The sequence below is a fragment of the Nothoprocta perdicaria genome, unplaced genomic scaffold (assembly GCF_003342845.1).
Source record: "Nothoprocta perdicaria isolate Ctin4 unplaced genomic scaffold, notPer1 scaffold_20, whole genome shotgun sequence".
In the NCBI taxonomy this organism is placed as follows: Eukaryota; Metazoa; Chordata; class Aves; order Tinamiformes; family Tinamidae; genus Nothoprocta; species Nothoprocta perdicaria.
In genome coordinates this window covers 1,525,865-1,543,774 of record NW_020455205.1, presented here as the reverse complement: position 1 = coordinate 1,543,774, position 17,910 = coordinate 1,525,865, and positions in this window count along the sequence as shown.

Sequence of the window (17,910 nt, the reverse complement as noted above, 5' to 3'; positions counted from 1 at the left end):
TTGTAGGGAGAAGAAGTGGAACTAGACCAGAAATGAGCCTTGATGAGCCTAATTGCCTTTAATTATCCCTAAACATTTTCTTGTTGTCTGTCTTATGGAGGCAGAAGAAACCCTGTAGCTCTAAGAGGAAATAAGACTTGGTTTTGTTTTCCTCTTTTAAAGAGGGACATAATAGCCACCATGGAAACATGTTCTTAATCAACGACATTAAACTCCTGGCTGCTCTGCTTCTCTTGAAATTGCCTAGCTTCATTATTATCAGGGGGAAGGAGGAGGGGAAAGGGTTTAATCACTATTTAGCTTTTCTTAGCAAATTAAAATATTAATTACAATACACATTATTTTATCTTTGCTTAAGCTATTTGTAAGTATTGTTGAATGAGAGCTCACTTTATGTTGGAGTAATTTATTCTAAAACTATTCAGACTTACTTCGTCAATTCCTTTAAAAAAATCATCAGGGCATGAAATACTGTCTTCTGAGAGTCAAGAAAAACTGTTTTTTCTTTTTTTTTTTCGTCTAGAGGAGAACTGTATAATTAAAGGTACTTTTTTTTTTATTTTTTTTTTTTTTTATCTTTTTGCAAGCTAATATGTGATTACCTCAGAACAGCCAAATGCTATCTGAAGCTGAGCARTGAAAGTCCAGGCACTTCCAGAGTAAAGGAAGAATGTTTTTCTTTTGTTTGTGTTTACATGGAGTAACACCGTGCAGTAACCATTCTCTTCTATTAATTCAAGTGCAGAAGAACAAAACTTCTGGCTTCTGGTAAAAGGAACTGGCTAGGATTCATGGCCTCTACAGATCCTTCCTTCCCGAAGTTCAAGTAATATTAATGATTGTTATTCCACCTCACAGAAGAAAGGAAACCGTGGTGGGAGGAGAAAAGTGACTTGCAAAGTGAGTAGGATAAGCACTGTTAGGCACCTTTTGTGTGTGTTGTGCACGTTTTCACGGTGTGTCCTTGCCACGCTTCATTCTCTGCTGTGAACAGTCTGCTGCTACATTCCATAGGGAGGAAAATCTGTAAAAAGGGAACAAATGATTAAATAATGTCTCTGCATCATATTGTGGCTCAGTAGTTTTTTTTATTTTAATTAAAACGTATGCTGGTGTAAATCAGTATAGTTCTATTAACTGTAATGAAGCTATGTTGATTTATACCAACTGCAGATATAATTAATTCATCTACCAAAGTAGCTTGCATAGAATTATATGGGAGTCTGTAGGAAATACATAGCAGTGTGTCAGACAGATGTCATCCTACACATACTACTGGCAAACCTTTAGGTCACTGGACAATAGGTAGAGAAAACAAAATTGCATTTGTGGTTTTGACTAAATAACCATGTGGGTCTTCTGCTATCTGCATGATTGTCTTGCACAGTTTGTGGGTATTGCAGGAAAAACCAGTAGCTGAGAGAGTTTAGCCTCTATACACTGACCGTTATTAATTTTTGRATGACCGTCTGCATTCTGAACAGCCCAAGAAGTTTAAGAGATATATAGATTGGTTTATTTAAATCAAATTATCAAAATGGAACTTGTTGATGAGAAATGAGAAAAGACAATATGAATCTGCCCTTGGAAGTAATTTATTTAATCAGTCAAGGTAGCAATTAAGAAAAAAAAAAGTAAAATAAAATTTGCTTAAGGCACCTTTCATTTCAGTTCAGTCCTAGATACAACCTCTTCTACTATTGTCATCTCTTCCATTCACCTATGAGAACAAATACTTTAAAGGYTCAGGGTTTATGTACAGAGAGGATGATCCAACCCGAACAATATTTTTAATTGTAGCCGTGGGATATTTGTCTCAGATGACATGCCATAGGGGTCAAAGGATTTTCTTTCCTTAATTGCAAAAACCTTATATGGATTACTACTAGACATCTTTGCTGACTTACGTTATCGATGTGGTCTAATTTACTGGGTTTTATTTATTGTATTTACTTTTGAAAATATTTATTTTTTGTATGGTACCTCAAACTCCCACTCCACTGTGATGATTCACAGGCTTTTCTAATTGCTGTTGTTACTATTGCTATACTTGAGAAGCTGGGAAAAGTACACTCTGAAGCCTGGCTGTGGCCTCTCTTGTGATGGTGGAAAAAACATATATGACCACTTCTCATTCCTCTTGTCCTATCTAAGCAAGGAAAAGTACAGCCTGCATTTATACTATCTCTCAACAAATTTAAGTATTGTTTCCTCAGAGTAGTGGAATGCCCTATAGTACCCCCATCTTGAAGGCTTCAAGAGTTTGGCTCATACAGGGCCAAGTAGGTCCATATAGCAGCTTTCTAAGGTATCTTCTCTTGCCATGTTCTAATGGAGCTGGCTTGTTTGTTTTATAAATAAGAAATATTCACTAGACTTGCACTTTGTYGAACTTGGTTTAATTTTAGTTCTTCATAGGGAGCATCTATCAGTACACTTSTGTGGGTTCTGTCTAAGCAATGCTGTTCCCCCTGCTTGGGCAGTCACTTTTAAAGGTTCATTGCATTACAGCTTGCTGTAGATGTTCTTTTTCATCATTGCTTTCCCCTAACAGTATATAAAAATTGGCATGGAGATTTACAGAAGTAGTTTGACTGCATACAACTTTTGCTATKGCCTTTATAATTCTTTCCTCCCACAGGTTTCCTGGAGTAACTCATGCAAATTCCTAGCTGAACTTAAAAATTAAATCCATAATAATTCCTCRGTAAAAATATCTATATTATCTACTTGAAGATGATTGATTGGTGCTTTTGTGTAGGATTATGTACATCTTGTGCACAGATGTTTGACCTTTCTTTTAGACATGTGTTACTAATATACTTAGTGAGGGAGCAGGATTGGCTCTCCTGCAAGAGGTTGGATCAGGCCCTTGAAAAACATTGCTTATGCTTCTCTAGGCTGAATCAATGCAAGAGAGCCAATGCTTGCTGTTATTTRCCTCTTCACCTGTGTCAGTACAATCTGCTACAAGCTGAAAAGAATCCAGGAATTAAAAGCCTTTTTTTGTGGGTGGAAGGGAATGGAGTTAATAAGAACCACATTGCTAAAGCTGCTAGATGTGTAACATTTTATTTGCTCTGTGATCTTTGCTTGCTGTGTACGAGGCAGCAGTTGAAAGGAGAGTGTAGTCCTGAATTCAGGTTGAGAAGCTGGGCTGCCATTGAGTTTAGTCTAGATTAGAAGTCAGAAGCAGCTGTTCTCATAAAAGACAAAATCATGCAACAATCTGTCACCAGTCCTGCTACTTGCAGAACCTCTGCTGAGCTCTCAGCTCCTGTTGTTSATAAAGGTAAAACTTAGGATTCCTAAGAATCCTGTCTGTGAAGACTGGGAGGGTTGCTGTCATCCAGAAGCTGTTGAGGGTCAGGGAAGGGTTTCCTAGCTCTTGATGACCTTGTAGAGAGATGGGACCCATAGTCTGTCCGAAACAGGTGCTTGCAGGAAGAGAGCAACAGCTTCTGGTGGGTTTGTGTTGATGTATATTTAGATGTAGATTTTTGTTTGTTTGTTTGTTTGTTCCCCAGGAAGCAGCAGTGAGGGTTATATTGAAAATCTTATACCTGTAATGATCCCAGGGAAGCAAGAAGAGCAGAGCTCAATATTGCTCTTCCATACCTAAACAATCATCTTATGCTGTGATTCAGCACTTTACTGCACTCTTCTTTAATAGTTAATTCAGTAGATTCTATTATTTAAAAAATGGCACATTTCCCTACTGTGAGGGATAACATACTGGTGGCAAGGCAGCTTCATATGCAAGATTTYACAGCGGGGCCTAGCACTGACCTCTAAATTACATCAGAGACAAGTATTTGACTTTTACTAGAGCAGACTTATCTCTCTGCTTTTGGGAAAGCTCATGTCCAACAGGCACTTGAAAGTAAAATCAGGAAATATACCTCTTTTGTTCAAGACAGAGAGAAGACAAGGCTCTCATCGTATCCCATTGACTTTAATCAAATGCAATGTAACAAAATTTAGGGCAGCCAAAAGGGTTCTTTAAGTTGACACTGGTAGATAATGCAGACTTCAGATTAGACCTCACAAAGTTTGGAGCATCTGAAGAAAAACTGTATTTAAGGAATGCTTTTGGTTAGTCACTTGATCTCTCTTTTGTCCTAACAAAAAATGTTCTTTCCATGAGGTATAAAGGATGACAAAAAGTGAGAATATATATTTTTAATAGACATATTTATTAATGTTTCTCATTTATCAATTAATGGCAGTGAGCTGAGGGGAAAAAAGAGCTCTATCTCTGTCTGGTTTATAACAACATATCTTTTGGTCTTTTTGTGGACTCAGAACTTTTATAATATAACATCGTATCTTATTTCTCCTGAGAGTGTTTTCATGGTGAATTGGCAGTTCTGGAGAACAGTTTTAAAAATCAATTTACACTTGATAGCAATAAATTTCAGATAAGCGTTATGACGTATTGAAAGCAATTCTACTCTGTAATCCAGGAAATGATTTGTGTTGCAGTGTGATGCTGTACAAAGATGACCAAGATAGCACTAGTATCAGAAGCAGGACAGGGTTTGTACAGTGGACCTTTGCCAGGATAAATGCCATGTGTTCCTCMTCAGAGTTGCTTACCCCATCTAAGTGCCATTCAGTAGGGGTATCCTGCTCCCAGTGATAAGCTATTTAATTCAGAAGTAGCAGTTATTCATGGAAACCCAGTGTGCCCAATATGCATATCCTGGGAACACTCTTCTCATGTGATATAGTTCTGTTAATCATTTTAGTTTCTCCAAAGTCAACAGTAATGGAGAAACTGGGTGCCGCTTAAAAATAAAAATAGAAAATCCTTTAGGATGTAAATAGTTAACCAAGAGCACTCAAGGAAGTCTGACTTGAAAACAAAGCTGTGGTATATGAATGTTTCCTGCTAATACAATTTTTCAAAGTTTTAATTTGTGTTTTCAGTGCTACCAACCATGGAAGCTTCTGTTTCAGGCAGGATCAAATTGGAAATGGTAACGCTCAGCCAAACAGCAGCTCAGCAGTGAAAGCAGAAGCCTTGACTCTGGAGACTATTGAGCTGATGGCTTAAAGTGTAAAATCATTTTTCTGAAACTGCTAATAAACCACCATCTACAGTCTCCAAAGGGTAATTTTTTTCTTGTATGTTATGCTACACTTCTGTGTATATTAATTAGAGCTGTCCTCATATCTGATCTTTGCTGTATTTTTCTCCTTCACCTCCTTCATCACTCTGCAGAAAGCTTGTATTTTATGTGTAGAATAAATGTTAGTCCTGTGTAAACAGCCTATATAAGGTTTATGTACCACTGAATCTCACTTAAATGATTGTACTGAAGGGGACTTGAAAGCTGCTTAGACTTATATCAGCTATATGCATGGCATGAACATCCCCTCTTAGGCAATGTTATATGGCCAGTTTTGGCCAAGATATATAGAGTACCACTCCTATAAAATGAATTTTCAGACCATGGCGTTTTTCTGCCACAGCAGCTGTTGACAAGTGATATCACTGGTGTCATTTGGAAACTTGTATACTTCAGAACTGAAATTACCTTCTGCTGTGTGAGGAGATTTCCTTTTCTTTTCCTCACAACAGAGCTAATACTGTGAGCTGATATATGCAATGACATAAGCACCTCTGATAAGTCAGTAGGCAGTAAACCAGACCTGTTATGATGTATTAATTAGGGTGCCATGAGATACCAACAGAGTGGTCCCTCTCACAGCAGGATCGTAGTGTGAACAAAAACATTCCTTAGGAAGTGGAATGGCCCTTGGCCTAGCTCAGCGTCATGGCTTCTCTTGAGGAATGTTTTTTTTTAGTTCCTACCAACATTAAAACTGAAGGATCAATTTGTATCTGGCTGCACAGTTACTTAGGCGGGGGATATTTTCAATTACATCTGATAATAGGTTAATTCTTGTGTATGTTTGACACATGTTTAAGAGCTGCAGTAGTAACATAAAATATGAAATATAGTCCAGCCATTCTCTTCCATCTGTGTTTGGCATTGTAGGGTTATCAGAAGTAAGAATGATAGAAGCTTAGTTAATAGACTCATTTGAGTTACCAGATTTGAATTGGACTCTACATGGTGCTTAAATATCCTGGCATTTGAATAGCTGACCCCTTTGGAGTATCTTAGCTGCCTAGAAACTTATTTGAAATTGCAGAAGCAGTTGTTCTTCCTTTGTCTCAGTTTGTTTTATCTTTAATCGTCTTTCTTAGCATGCTTCTAAGAATTGGAGTTTTTGTCTTCCTCACCTATTTGACACTGTCAGGAGTGAATGCCAAGTAATCAATAGGCCTGACCTAAGATTTATTCTGCAGCCCAAAATTGACTTTAAAATTTATCAGGTCACATTTCCCAACTTCTTTTCCCCACAACTGTAAAGACTAAAATTATGGAGTAGGGGGAAGGTGGGGATGAGATTCAAGACTGTCAAGAAATTGGTAAAATTGAAGTCCATCTTCTTCCATCTCATTTCTAAATATAGTGAAGGGTGGTGATAGAACACTTTGCTAATCTTTCTTGGAGGGAAAACTTCCTTCTGATGAAAAAGCTCCTTCTCTCAGCAACAAGAGAAGCAGAACCTTCTATCTTTTCCTCCACAGCTGCTCCTGAACTCCAGCTTGCCCAGACAAGCAYATTTATGGAGTATTAGTTTTCATTCCAAACTTATTCATTTTGTGCTACTGATAATATCAATTTTTCTTCTGAATGGGAGAGTACACTTGACAAATCGTTGGTTATATTTTATATTTTACTTCTATATTTTAATGTGTTTATATATATTTAATGTATCTATTATCTATTGCCCTTCTTTAAGAACCCTCCTCTGCTTGTAGCTCCTGTTGATGACAATTATTCCCGTTTTGTGCATGGATGTGTAAAGAACTGTTGATATATTGAGAATAAGACTATTTTATGCTTTTTTTTTTTTTTACAAAAAAAAGTGTAGTTAAAMGAGGCTTAATACTCATAATTTATAATATTGCCAATTTGAACTGCAGAATTAAATACAAACATAAAAGRAATTGTCAGATTATCTCCTTGCTCACTAGTTAGCTAAGTAGCCTGATAATGTATTTGAATGTGAAATAGCAAAGGATGTAATATTTCATTTTTGTTTGCTAATTCTATCAGGATGGTGTATTTCTAAGAGATAAATGGCTGAGATACAAGAAATTCTAAGATGAGCTAAAATAAAAGAAAAATCATATTGACAGTCTGAAAGTTGGGAGTTTCATAAGCACCATCACTTATCGATGTCTGCAAAGTAGCAGACTCGTCTTTGTGTATAGCTTTGTGATTAATATTAAATATTGTGTAATATTTTAAACAGCATGGCCTCAACTAACAGATAAGAAAAGATCATAAATTTCTGTCTGTTTTAGAGAAATTTGTATGTAGTAACAAGTACTCTGTATTTTAGAATGGTCTTTTGAAGTCCCATCTGGGATGCTCTCTAGGCAAATGTCTTAGCTTACAGTGTCTAAAATGACATTAAATGCTGATGTAAAAACACAATTTTTTCTCATTGTTTATTGCTTGGCTGCTTCTTATGACTTACTGTGGTAGAAAAATCACAAATGTAATTAGGCAGCCCTGGAGATTTGCCCCATGAGTGCAGATCTGAGATGTAGCTTTTTCCCAGCTGTTCTTGAAGCTAAAGTTTGCAAAGGATCTGATGGAAAGCAGCTGTTTTAAAAGCTTGTTTTAAGAGGAGAAAACTGCACCAGAGGAAAGGAATCCCTGGTTTGGGATAGATGCTTGTGCCTTTGCAGCCTCTGATCTAGAATATACTGCAACAAATTTACCACCTTGGAGCGGGTGGGGAGGKTGCTTTACATGGACATATTGAATAAAGCAAGCACAGTTTAACTAGATAAGCATTAATGAAGGTTCTAGCTTATCATTCTGGAAAAGTGCTTAAAAAGAGATAATGAGAGAGATGTTTTTCTACTGTATGTTCATTGTGCTCTCTCAAAAGTCTAACTTACTTCTGGGTTACGCCAAATGCACATTAAACTTCTCTGTGTTCTGTGTATATGAGAAGAGAGTCTGAATCATATCCCACTAAAGATATTTAAAATATTAATATAATTTAGATAGTAAATTATATAATATTAAAATGAATGTTATATAATAAGACATTATATAATATGTAATATGTGAAATATAATAAAAATGTTTAATATATAGTATATAGTATATAGTATATAGTATATAGTATATAATGTATAATGTATAATGTATAATGTATAATGTATAATGTATAATGTATAATATATAATATATAATATATAATTCAAAATCTGCTTCAGAAATGGAAAAGCAACTGCAGATCATATGTATTTGGTCTTTTTTTATACAGAAATTCCAGAGCTTATGCCTTTGTCTTTAGACCACCCTTCTATGGATCTTACTATGCTATAGTAAAAAAGAAAAAGAAAAAAAGTATTGTGTATTAAAATCATTCTATCCAGTTGTTAAAATAATCATTAGAAAGCTTTACAAGACTGAATGTTAGTTGGGTGCCTGACTATCTTTCTGGAACYGAGTTCAGCTTTTTCTAACTTCTGGTTAATAAAGCAGGACCATAGTAAACACTGAGAAAGGAATTTCACCATCAGCTTTTCATATCGTATGTTATATTTTAAAGGCATTTAGGTATCTAAAGGCACCTTTTAAAACATTCCCTTGTCATTTTGGCATTCTTCCCAAAACACAGTCAAACAGATGCCTTTTGCAAACTGACAGAAGGACACCAATATCAGTTTATTTTAGAATAAATGACAGTTAGACATGCCTTGGATTATTCTTCTGGTATAGGATGACAATTTAGGGAAGACTTTCTTATAAGATTTCCAGGGAAGGACATGGGCTGTAATCACCTCTGCCAGGATTGCAGTTTTAACACACGATTTCTGCACATATTAATCTCACAACTTCCTCATGCAGGTGTAACTTCAGAAGTGGATATGGATATTAGTTTCATGCAGCTGTTGTGAAACTTATTCTTAACACCACCAGTGTAACAAAGAAGTGTTTCTATGCAGGGCCTTTTCAGACAAGATAGAATTAAGATTTTAAAGAAAATGAACAGGAGCTTTTTGTTAACTCTAATGGACTATTCTATTAGAAATTTGGCAAAATGGGATTATTTTAAAATTATCTACAATAAAGATTTCCATCTGCTCTTTCTTTGCATTATAGAAAGAGGATTTTTTTTTAATCCCTTCTTCACTGCCACTACCTCTTCTGGCTTAAATCTCTCCTTGGAAGCATACTTGTGCTTGTTTTTATGAATCATTAAAATTCTAATCCTTGGTAAGCAAAACAGTTTGATTCTTTTTTAGGTTTGTAAAACTCCATGCTTCTCTTTCGTCTTTCACAGGTTTTGCTTCTGTTTTGTCATTTTGCTTCCTCTTGCTTAATTTTTTTTTTCTCTCTGTGTCGTTTTTCCTCATGTACAGATCCAATGGCACCGAATAGCCTTTAGGATGGGACTATGAGATTCCTATCCTTTCCTCAGTTTAATTTTAAGCTACTCTGAGAGAAGAATGAAGTCTAATTTTTTTTTTTCTTGTTTTGTTTTTTCCTGAATGCAGATGCCGTCCTGTAAGGGAGGCAGTAAGCCATGCCCTGTTGCTGAGCACTGCAAAAGTCCGTGTGCGAAAATGAACAAACCGATTCTCTGTCCTTCACGATGATTTGTGGTATCTCACTCTGTTGAATTAAATGTGTTAATAAAGGACTTATGTAGGGACTAAGAAGGAGTTGGCCGCCATTTATCAATTAATTGCCCATGAAAACTGAAGTTACATGGTAGTAGTAATTGTACCCACGGTGTTAGGCATATGCTACATAAAAATGCAGTCACCTTGAAATAATATGGACAAACCAGCTTGTAACCTACTGAATTCTATTAATAACGTAGTGTTAATAATGTGCTGCAAGACCAAAATTTGTCCCTGTGTGGCCTATAGATAGATTGTGTAATCTGGTACATATGGTTGAAATTTCACATCACAGATGATCAAGCCGGCTGAGCTATGCTTAATTCTGAAATCAGGGATTTCTCTTTTTCCACTTATTATGTGCATGGAGTAAGATCAGTTTATTTTTTCCCCCCCCGCCAGCTTATAGGAAGGCAGATTGTAAGGCAGCCCCCCATAGCATGAATGCCATTTAGCCTTCCTGCTGTCCTGAAGGAGACCAGCCTTGCTTGTGCTTTTTCAGGCCAGTTCACTGAACCAGTGAACTTTGCTTGTGGCACTGGCTAGAGCAGACAGGGAGCCTGTTCAGCCSTTGCTGCTAGAGTGCCAAACAAATTCAGATGATAGCACATTATTGTTTATGTTTATATTAGATTTTCAACATGCTAATTAGGATGTCAGCGTCTATTGTCTTTTCTTTTCCTACACAGAAAGCTGTAGTTGCTTCCCAAGAAAACTCACAGTCAACACTTGTAGATGAGCTATAACAAGTGAGTAACAAACAAGAACACAAAGAGGCTGAAGGAAAAACAGCACAAAGATGGCCCAAAGCCTATTTAAATCAATAGCAATATGCTCATCAACTACAGTTGTCTAGAAATATGATATAAAAGGAGAACTGATGCGACTTCAGCTTTTATGTATCAACTTACAGTGAGTGGTTTGAGAAGGAAATTGACTTTTGCTTTGGTTGGGTTACATTTTTATGTGGTTATTTATCATGGTATTAGACATGTGTAGAGAAAAGTTTTTCATTACCTCCCTCCCTGCCCACTGTGAAAGTATACCGTAGCATTCATAGTATGAGCCACAATATATTAGTTTCAAATGTTTTTCTCTCTCCATAAACGAGAAGAGTATGCAAAAAATTACAAAAATTACACACAGGCATTCACTTCAGAGTTAGAACTATCTGGTTACAGCTATAAACATATCACTACTTAGACCAATAACTGAACAACACATTAATTTGAGTTTTATTCTTGGAGTATTTTACACTTCAAGTGTATTACATGCTTTTGATCATACATTGTGCACTGTGCACTCTTTGTAATTATGGCAACCTGACTAGTTGCTAAGTTTGAAATAGGTATCTGCCACTAGAAATCTGCAAAAGGGAATTAATTAATGCATTTCATTATGTAAGACAGCATTGTCAAAGTTACCATTTTATGTCAAGTTCTGCAGTATGCCAAAGTGCCTACCCTTTAAAAATATATATTATTCTTAATATTGCAGTTACATTGACAAAGTTTTTCTGTAGATTTGTTTCCAAAGTCATCTCCCATGTCCAAATCATACTGTAAATGATGCTACCTCTCTGCAAAGRTGACTAGAATAGAGGCTAATAGGCTCTGAAAACAAGTCAGCACAAGGAAGAGCAAGTTTGGAGCACAGGTAAGTGTTCAGGGATTGGGAATGTAAAACACTACCACTCTGACTGATCATATAATAGCAGAGAAGTTCTCAGATACGATAGGTGTTGCATAAAACATGAAAACATTTGGGTACTAGCTCAGGGAAATATCTCTGTAGAAGAAAGTTTTTGAGATAAGGTTACATCTAGTCCAATTGTGGAGTAGATGATATCTATTGTCCACCGTAGATGGCCTCTTACATATGCTAGCTGTCTTATTACTAGGTATCACATTGGATATGAAAATAGATAGATGCTGTTATGTACTACACTTGACCAAATTTCCTTAGTGAAGTCCTTGACCCACATAGGTTTTTTGTGGTTGACTTGTGCTCGGCCTCCTTGGTTTTGAGACTCCTTCTCAAGCCAAGCAATCTGGTCATCTTTGGTTCAGGGTCCAATAGGGCAGGCACTGGCAGTATTTGGGGTATCCCAAATACTGCAAGTGATTAATTCCCAAGCTGAGGGATCCATTGTCAAATCCCATCTAGCTGATACAAAACAAGGAGCCAACTCAAGGCTGCTGAAAGAGAGACTGCCTTATTTTTCCTGCTGTATCTCAAACTCTTCATTGGACTAGAGAAGAACACCTAAGCTCTGGATGCAGCTTTCTGAATACAGCTTTTAAGTCCAGACAAAGAACATGGTTTTTCTGTTTTCCAGCAGCTAGACTGAAGCACAAACTCCTCTGAAGACAAATGGAGTGTCAGCAGTCGACTGCAGAGAAGATGAAGCATTCCAAAAGCTGTAAATATTGCAGGCAAGTATCCAGAGCTTCTTTAATATCCTTAACTTCTTTCATCACTTCAGCCTTTTCGATTGGARTATAAGTTGTTTAGTTGAATATATTCACATAAATAWCATACAATAAYRTCTACCATACTCCAATATAGACTGGATTATATCTATATGTGTTTCCTGTCCTCCTCCTCCTCCTGTTTCTATAAAAATGTCTCTCAGTCTTTCCTATTATCTATTTTGATCATTATATTCAAGTCTTTTTTAAGCTACAATGAATGAGAATTGAAGATAAAATGTTTGTTTATAGATAACATTTTAAAACAGCTTCAATTTCAGGACTGGACCAACCTTCACATTACATGTGCGAAAGCTGTGATGTATCTGCTATAATAAAGGGCAGAGCAAAGGGGAAAAAATCCTATTAGAGACAAGCAGTAGCAGGAAGTAAAAGAAGAACCTGTCGGGGGGGAAAAAAAGAAAAAAAGAGTAGAACAGAAGTTCAAAAGAGACAAAGGGAAGGATCATGGCCCTTTTGGTGAGTAAATACTTTTAGACAGGTATTGATCGAGTGGTGGGGAGCTGCATACACTCACCATTGTGAAACAGCACTTATTGGGGGGTGATACACACAGGAACAAGGTTACAGGTAGTGAAGAGAAACAAAGCATTTGTCTGTGGCACATGAAAGCACGCTGAAAAATGAAATTTCTCTATTTTTAATAGTCAAGTCAAAGAATCAATACACTGATTCATACGGGAAGGTCTTCTTAATGGTTTGGAACAGAAAACATAACCTCCTGAAGTCAGCATCAACTTGTGCCACTGGTTTAACTGGAGCCATGGCCTCACCTCAGGCTTTACTGTTATGAACACCAACCTAGAGCTGACTACCAAATAAAACATGGCAGCAAGAAATACTTTATAAAATTTCCTATCTCCTTGTGTTCTCACTGCACTGTAGCCAGTCTTGAAATCAGACTGTACAGTACCTGCTATTTTCTACCAGCTGGACTAGTTAAACTGTATTCCTTTTTTCTTAAGGTCATTTGACTATAGGAAGAAATTGAGTATGCATAAATGTAAGTGGTTGAGTCATCTTGTTTTCTAAGAGAAAATAATGCACTGAATCTTGTCATTTATTCCCACAACTGTTTTATTATTCCTTACCTGTTGAGAGAAAAGTGATTAAGTAGTGAGCATTCAATTTAGCAGGGATGCTACAAGAAGAAGCATGGATGTGGAACAGCATTGGCTCTGCGATAAAGTAATGAAACAGAGAGGATGTGCAGCAGAGATTAAGTGACAGGAAATAGTCGGTACTGCACAGCAGCCCTCATTCTGCTTTCCTTAATTGGTGCAGGTCTGGGCTAACTCCACAGACCTCCATCAAATTATGCTGATTTCATACAGGTGTAAGTGGAGTCAAAACTTACTCAGGCAGATTCTTGATGTTCTGGCATTACCTATGTATTGCCTCATTCCCACAATAAAACAATTGTAAAAAGCATTCAGCATTTCAGCAAAAATACTGAGAGAAGCTGCATCAGCAGGGAGAAGTAATTCTTTGGTAAGTCACCAAATATCTTCACAATCTTTCAAATGAAGGAGYCATAGAATTAAATTTCATTCTTAATACTGATATTTTTTTTCRACTAGATGTTTCCAATACATCTTGATAATTCCCATAGCCTTGAAACCCGCCCCCCAGATTTCACAGATTTCAGTATAATGAGTAGAGTCATAGCTGTGGTAAAGCACTCTCGAGTCTGGTATTCGGAGCTCCCAAATTTTTCTTGCTGAGATTATAGCCTATTCTACTCTGTGGCATGAAGAAGATAACTGCCTGCTGATCTCTCCTTTCACATGGAGATATTGCACATCATCCCTTTATCCCATTTTTGGAGACAAATGCAATGCTAAATTATCTGAGGAGCAGAAATGCTTCCTCTTACATGATAGTGTGCCCCTTCTCCCTGCAATGTGCTTTTCCCTTCCTCTCAACCTTTCTGTCCTCAATAAAACATATTGCTGTTTCTGTCTTTTGAGTGAAGTGCATCACTCATCTGCGACACCGTGTCCCCAAGAAGAGCACTTACTTGAGCATCATTACCATTTATGCAGGAGAAACACAGCTTCCCTGTAAGCAAGTGTTGCTGTGGTTTGAAGGCATCTATGCTTGCTAGGCTGAATGCAACTTCCTATCCACCATGGGGTGCATAAGTCAATGAAAAATGTTCTTCTTCATTTCAATGTTTGCTAATGGATGCTGCCTTAACCCTGTTCCCTGCTGGGTTGCCAGCTCTTACATAGCCAAAGTGTGCTGGCTGTGTGCTGCCTGTTTCAAGAGCAGCCTACATGTATTTTTGTAGTGATGAGAGACCTTGAAAGCTATTCTGTTTCTGATATATTCAACCAGAAAAAAAATGTGAAATAGATCCAATTTTGTATAGCACATCATAGTAAAAGAAAAGTGTAGCTTCTGTTGGAAGCAAAAGTTTATCTAAAGATGAAGTTGGCAAGYGCTTGAAACCGCACTAAATTGCAAGTAGTGCTTGGAACACTCCCCTTAAATGACTAGAACTTTTAAGTGAGCGTGCAAATAAACAATCCACCTAAGTCTAGTCTTATCACAACAGTTACTTTATTCATTTTTTTTCCCTGTCAAATATGCTTTGTTGGTCGTATTTAGGATGACGTTGCAATAACCTATTTCTGAAAAAAAAAAAAACGCTGTGGAGTCTAATAGAGATGGAGTCTTGTCATAACCTGGGCTAGTCAACCTGTACTAGATGGAGAGAGCAAACTTTATGTGTAAGTAAAAAGACCATTTAGAGCATGCTCTTCTAAGCTACAAAAAAGAAAAWAAGAAAAAAAAAAACATTCAACCTTTTCTCAAACAGTTAGCCTTTGACTTTAAAAGAAAATTGTTTATTTAGTCCTATAATCCTTCATAAGATTGTGGTGTTGTTAAAATATGCAGCTARAATTGAGATCATTCTGCATCTTTTACTTCAATGCTATTAAAATATTTTAAATAGAAATTTTCACCTATCCCCTTCTATCCCAATTACTGCAGTTTCTCCACTAGACTAAATTGAATGTTCTGATCAAATGTAGAGAAATGTGAATAGGAATTTTCTATATAAACATTACTGCATTTGGAATGATCCAATGAAATGTTTTTAGAACAAATTTCTAGATGCTGTTTAATTCTTCTGCTCCATAAAAATACATTCTGAGTTTCTTTTTCCTGGCAAATGCAAATCAAAGATTAAATTATTACATTTCAGTATAATCATTCTATTCCAGGAAAGGGTTGAGGAATGAAGAGCAGGGAGTTGTTGTTTGTTTTACCAGGGAAACCAAGAGCTTTTTTGTGTGTATGTTTAATGAATGAATCAGCCTACTTTAGCACACAATTGCTTAGATCGATAATTATTCAAGAAACAATACTGCCTTGGGAAAATCTATAGTAATAAAAGAGAAATCTTGATGGGCTGAATAACCTTCTCGGGCAGATATTTATCTCCAAATGAAACGCTTTTTTTCGTAAAGTTTTTATTCTTTAGAAAAGGCATTATTGGATAGTTAAAAAATAATCATAAGGTTAATGTTTAGAGTCTGGAGTTCAGGGTGGCAGTGAAATAAAGCATTAATGGACGATATTCTCAGATGTATTGCTAGGMAGATTGTTAGGTTTAAGTATAAAGTCAAAGTGGCAATATGAGCTGAATCTGTGCATCTGCACTCTAGTGACAACTGTTACCATTACCAATATGAACAGATAGCAGGTTCTAATTAAAGTTACAAGCCAGAGGGAATAGGCATTAAGAAAGAAAAGAATAATTCCATGAATAAATTGTGCTTGATTTACTAGTTCACAAAAAAATATGGTCTAAAAATTAGTATCCGAAATTACTTTAAGTACAGCATCTATCAAATCACAGAACAATAATCAAGTCGACCTAATTAGAGCACTTGTAACTATAAGCAGTGTGTAGCATGTTCTTATCTTGACGTGGGGAGACCAGGCGGTCCCCAAAGTCTCAGCTAATCTCCAACAAAGTTTTGCAGAGACTTGCAGGGCAGAAAGCCCCTGCAGCATCACCTATTTGTTGGCGGTGTTGGGATGTCGCGAGCCAGCACTGGCACTCGGGACAGCCTCTGCACCAGGAGTCATTTTGGTTTCCATGAGCAAGGAAAGCAGGCTGATCTCCTTGCAAAGAGATATGTGCATGGGGCTGTGGAAGGAGATGCCTATGGCTGTGTATGGGATGTCTGTGCTGAGGTCAGTGCCCAGGCCCCTTGCACTCACCAGTTAGTTCATTCACAGTGAGGCCGCATGAGCRGGAGTGTTTTGGTTTGTTCTAATTAGCTGTATTTTGGTTAAATCCAGTTAGGAAAATTTTGAGCCTTATGTTTTTAATGATACATAGCCAAACTGCTTTCTAAAAGCATATTGTGGGCTGACTGGGCTATTAGATTAATTATTTAGGCTGTAAATATGTGCTAACACGTTTGCAGAGCTAGAAAAGTTTCACTAAACTGAAGTATTTTGTCAAATTGCTCAGAAAGATAGGCTGCAGTAAGTTTTTTTTTTTTTTTCCCTATATGTCCTGCAGTGATTGCAGTAAGCAGTGCTGGAAGGGAGGCAAGGTGGAAGATAAAATTAATTCCGTACTGCATTTAATTTGTCCTATTTCTTCATTTTTCTCTCCACCTCCATTGCTATGTACTCTCTCACACCCTCACTTTTTTAAGGGGAAATACAGAAAAGAGCTCAGGCTTTAGCGTGCTAGAAACCTTCGCTGTTTCTCATGGCCCTGTGCCATGGTCCCAGCCCAGGCATTGGAGCCATGAGGAGGCCGCCTGTGAAGGACTCAGAGCAGCAGCGCCTTGCAAGCCATCGGTGGCCCATGAAGGACGGTGCTGAGCACCCACATTGCTCTTTGCAGAGGAGTTGGGGATGTGTAGACAGGCAGACAGCACCAARGCCCACAGTGATCCCCTGAGGCCTGTCAGTAAAGGCCACAAGCAGCAGCGCGGCCTGGATGCCATTTTRCTTGGGGAGCAGGGAGTTGTGGGCATCAGGGCTGCCCAGGAGCACACGGATTCCTGGCCACCTTGGCATGTCCTGCCACGTGCCATGAGGCTGGTTGTTTTGGGCTGCGACGCCCGGTTTCTCCTGTCCAGCCAGCCTCGGCTGCAGCCAGCACTGGACTAGCTGCCCCACACAGCGACCGTGCAGCGCTCTCCTTGCCAGGCCTGCCTCAGCTGAGAGCAGCTTTGGGGCCAGAACAGCTCTAGTGACAAAACCTGTGTGTGCCCGGGCATGATGCCTCACATACCAGTGTGTCACACACCTGGGAGGTTTAGTTTTCAACACCCAAGTGCTTKCCTGGGTCTAGCACTGAGCAACTCGCTAGTAGGAGAAGTGTGTGTGTGGAGGAAACATTGCTGGAAGAGATGTAAAATGCTCTGGGCAAGAAAGTTCTGGCTCATTAATAGCCTAAAGTTTAGTCCCTGTGCAGCTGTGTGGAGTAGGAGGATACTTGATGTAAATTATGTGGACTTTAAAAAAAAAAAAAAAAAAAAAAAAAAAAAAATCCTTGCAAAAATATCCCCACGAAGATGGCATTAGAGAATGCCAGTATGCAGGAAGTGAGCACTAAGTAGTCCTGTATTATAAACTGAGAGACAGAGCAGGATTAAATGGTCTTCTTTTTTTTTTTTTTTTTTTTTTTTTTTTTTTTTTTTT